The sequence below is a fragment of the Lucilia cuprina genome, chromosome 6 (assembly GCF_022045245.1).
Source record: "Lucilia cuprina isolate Lc7/37 chromosome 6, ASM2204524v1, whole genome shotgun sequence".
Classification (NCBI taxonomy): domain Eukaryota; kingdom Metazoa; phylum Arthropoda; class Insecta; order Diptera; family Calliphoridae; genus Lucilia; species Lucilia cuprina.
The window spans coordinates 47190407-47195216 of record NC_060954.1 but is presented as its reverse complement, the minus strand read 5'-3'; the positions used below and the strand labels follow the sequence as shown (position 1 = coordinate 47195216).

At 27.9% G+C, this 4810-nt stretch overlaps 1 protein-coding gene across 3 annotated transcripts in view; it reads right to left on the bottom strand.

Moving 5' to 3' along the window:
• The window catches only part of LOC124420554, a 154981-nt gene that overhangs the window by 70158 nt on the left and 80013 nt on the right, over positions 1-4810 (bottom strand). The window lies entirely within an intron of this gene.

The window sequence follows — 4810 nt, the reverse complement described above, 5'->3', positions numbered from 1 at the left end:
AGAACTAGAACAGAACTAGAACAGAACTAGAACAGAACTAGAACAGAACTAGAACAGAACTAGAACAGAACTAGAACAGAACTAGAACTAAACTAGAACAGAACTAGAGTAATTAAAGAAAATAACTTAATTAACAGAAAAAGGAAATAACTAGAACTGCAACTTTTAGATTAGCAACAATGATATGTTGAAGCTTTTTATTTGAAATACGCAAACTGTTTGTGATATTTCATGGGAAAAATAATTCCACAGAATAAAATCAATGAATGGAATATGAAAAAATATATATTTTTAATTGATTTGTAGAACCAATAAATACTGACTGACACAGCCAATTGTTTCGGCCATGGTCATTCATAGATGCATTCAAACGTCAATATATGTAAGAAAAAAATATTAAAAATCATAAATTCATGAAATATTCTAAAACAATGAATGTGAGTGTGTTACGATTTTCACACATATTCACACATTTTTCAATTAAACTATATATTTATAATTTTTTTTCTAAAACATCACAAAGAAACTAACCGGCTTCAATTAGTTTTTAGTTTTCCTTTTGGAATTTACAATTATTCAATATTTTATGCTGAAATATGTACGTTTAACTATAAATTGCTTTCGAGTTTTTATGTGGAAGTATTTTACTCTATGAAATGTAATAAAATGGAGGCCACATAAAATAGAACTAGAACTCAACTAACTATAACTGAAACAGATAAAGAATCCTTAACCTACCCTCGTATATGCCTTTTGGTTTTAATCAAACAAAATTATTTCTCTATTGAAAATTAAATGGGATTTTTATTACAAGCATGAGATGAAAAACAACTAAAAATAAATTGTTCATATAAAAATATTTTATTTCATATTAATTTATATATATTTTTAATGTTTTTGTCTCGTTTGGTTTTTTCTTTGTCTAAAGCATCAATTAATAGACGTTGGACAATAAATATATGAATGTACGCATTAAATCAATTTTGTTTTGATAAATAATGAAATTTATATGCTGACGCCATTTAATAGAGTGCCATTGTGCAGGCAAACAAAAAAAAAATTATCATCATTTAAACAAAACACATTTTATTTCTGTGACAGCTTTTTTATAAAGAAATATGCGGATATAAGTCTAGGTATGAAAAATAATATTTTTCCAGTTTATTCTCTCGATTTACAGCAATTAAAAATTCTTTGAAAAGAATTCAAATTTAATTGTTTTTAAAATGCTATAGAAAATAGTTAACATCATTACGACGCCATTGCTAATGTGTTTTTTTAAAGATTTTCTAAGCCATTACCATTTATTTTATTTTTAGTCCCACATTTCAGTTTAATTTTATTTGAATTTCTTTTAAATTCCTTTACTTGATCCTTCTTTTTTTTCTGTGGCAATATTTTGGAGGTTTTATTTTTATTTCACACGAACATAATACGCAGGTGTTGGTGTCACCTGTTTGAAAAATAAACGTTAAAAATATTTTTATGGCTTTTAATACAAAATAAAATTTAACAAATCTACATGAGCTTACATTTAATATGTAGCTATAAAACGTGTATATTAACAGAGTAAATCTATAACACGTGCATGTAAATTTAGATATTCAACTGAAGGATGGATAGTCCTTCTTAACTTTAGTTAAACTTACAATAAAAGGGAGAAAATCTGTTTTAAATATTTTTTTTTTTCATTTTTTAAGAATTTCAAAATATCACTCTATCTGCTCTAGTTTTGTTGTAGTTCTGTTCTAGTTCTGTTTTAGTTCTGTGCTAGTTCTGTTCTAATTCTGTTCTAGTTCTGTTCTAGTTCTGTTCTAGTTCTGTTCTAGTTTTGTTCTAGTTCTGTTCTAGTTCTGTTCTAGTTCTGTTCTAGTACTGTTCTAGTTCTGTTCTAGTTCTGTTCTAGTTCTGTTCTAGTTCTGTTCTAGTTCTGTTCTAGTTCTGTTCTAGTTCTGTTCTAGTTCTGTTCTAGTTCTGTTTTAGTTCTGTTCTTGTTCTGTTCTTGTTCAGTTCTAGTTTTGTTCTTGTTCAGTTCTAGTTCTGTTCTAGTTCTGTTCTAAAGTACTAGATCTGTTCTAGTTTTGTTCTAGTTATGTTGTTTTCCTCTTAATCTAACAATTTGCATAAAATATAACTTTTTTAATTTTCTTTAAATTTATGAAAACTTTATAGAATTTACGGTTTGTAGGTGTTATCTTTTCATTTACACTGAAAAAATACTGTTTTTCATATTTTTTTTTAAATTTTAAATATATACCCTCTTCACAAACAAAATGTTTACTTTATAAAAGGTTTATAAAACAAAATTTCCAAACAAAATCTATTCTATAAACCGTTTATAAAATAAGATTTTAGTAGAAAATATAAATTCTTAAGTACATTTTCTCTCCGTGTTTTTAAAGTTAACTAATATGTGGGTTTTACATCCTTCAAAAAGAGGAGAATAAAACATACATGTTAACTGAACTGCACGCGACAATAGAGACAAATAAATCTATTTTTATGGTACTTTAAGTTACAACAACTGTCTGTAACAATTGCCAAAAGGGCATGTGACATATATGGACTTTGGTAACAGCAATAACAAAAAAAAAACAACTATAACAGTCAAAACAAAACCAAAAAAACAACACAACAATGTACTCAAAAGCAAATAAACAACAAATGAATTGAGGAAAAAAAATGAAATAAAACTTGCAACTGCAACAACATGGAAGATAAAAAAAAAAAACTATGAGAAAAAAACACTTAAAGCCATGTACAAACACATGAAAAATTCATAAATATTAACACATACATATGTACTTATGCAGGCACATACCTATAAAGACAAATATTTGTAAACGATTAAAAGCAATAACAGCTTAACCTAAAGAATCGTACTTTAAATATATCAGCAAAAGCATAATGAAATACTAATGAAAGACATTACTACCATTACAGAATAATAACATAAAAAGGACTTCGTTGGAAGTTATTCTGAAGTAATGAATGAATCATTGCTTCTGTTCACTGTTTCTCATTTTTTTTAGATTATTTTTTTTTGAAAATAATTTTAATTTAAATGGCGATTTTAAATCCTTAACCTGACTTAGGCGTCTCTCGTTTGAAAGTACATACATATGTTCATATGTATATATGTGTAAATGTAAATTGTATTACAAACACATACCGAAACTTGTAAACTTGATATTTTTATGAAAAATAAAACATATTTTTGAAAAAGAAGTATTTCTACTTCACATTCACACACTAAAATAAACACATTCGGTCACATTTATACTCCAAGTGTTTGTGTGTTTGAATATGGGGACTAATTGTGTGTGTGTGTGTGTGTGTGTGTGTGTGTATGTGTAACATGACCTTAAGTTATATTGCATACTTGAGAACAACTAACAAAATATTCAGTTTTTCCATTTGCATGTGTTTGTTGGTAACTTGCTTGATGGTTGAATAATAAATGCTCGGTTGTTGGTCGTCGTACATATTTATATACATATATATGTATTTATTTTAATTATTTTTTAAAGCATGCATTAAGGGGCTGTATAATATATTAAGGGACGAATTTACATATTCTTTTGAAATTCGTGCAGAAAAGATTTGACAGAATTTCAAATAGAAAATGTTAGAAAGTGTTGACCAGTTGAGTTTCGTGATCTTCTTGTTGCATTTAAAATGGATCGTAATGGGAATGGTAATATAATAAAAATTGTCACAAAAGCTCTATTGAAAGCTCTATCTGGGCCATCCTAAAGGGATCAAGTTAGTCTGCGTTTGATCCAATAACATAATAAACTTTTACAAAATAACACAACCACCCTATTATGCATACCCTTACAATTACAAAAACATAACAAACCCTGATGGCTTACAGTTATAACTGTGTTATTGTTTTTGTTAAAACTACAGCTATTTTACTCTCTATTATTGTACTAATATTATGAAAGACCCACAACAAAATTTGTACACAATACAATTATATGAATACTTATATCTCTCTCACTTGCTCTACTTCTAATTTCTCTGTGTAATGCACAGACGCCTATTTGTATGCCACAAATATTGTTACACAATAAAGTGATGTTACAGTTTCTATTTATTGAAACTCTGTAATAAAACAGTTATGTAAATATATTTAGGAGTATGTGTGTATGTGTGAATATTAATGTGTTTGAATTTGTAAATGTGTAAGTGATGGAATTACTTATAAAGCAGTTTTGATAGAAAATTCATATAAAATTTATAATATGGAAATCGTATGCATGTCTGGACATGAATATTTACAAAAAAAAACTGACCACTGCATTGTGCTCTGCTGGTTTATGCATTCCTATATGAGTGGGTAATATAGGTATAATATACCCTTAGGGGCAAATGAAATAAGTAAAAGCAACAGTACTAGAACAGAACTAAAACAGAACTAGAACAGAACTAAAACAGAACTAGAACATAACTAGAAAAGAAGTAGAACAGAACTAGAAGAGAACTAGAACTGAACTACAACAGAACTAGACCAAAAGTAGAACTAGAATAGAACTAGAACAGAACTAGAACAGAAATAGAACAGAACTAGAACAGAACTAGAACAGAACAGAACTAGAACAGAACTAGAACAGAACTAGAACTAGAACAGAAAAGAACTAGAACAGAACTAGAACAGAACTAGAACAGAACTAGAACAGAACTAGAACTAGAACAGAACTAGAACTAGAACAAAACTAGAACTAGAACAGAACTAGAACAGAACTAGAACAGAACTAGAACAGAACTAGAACAGAACTAGAACAGAACTAGAACAGAACTAGAA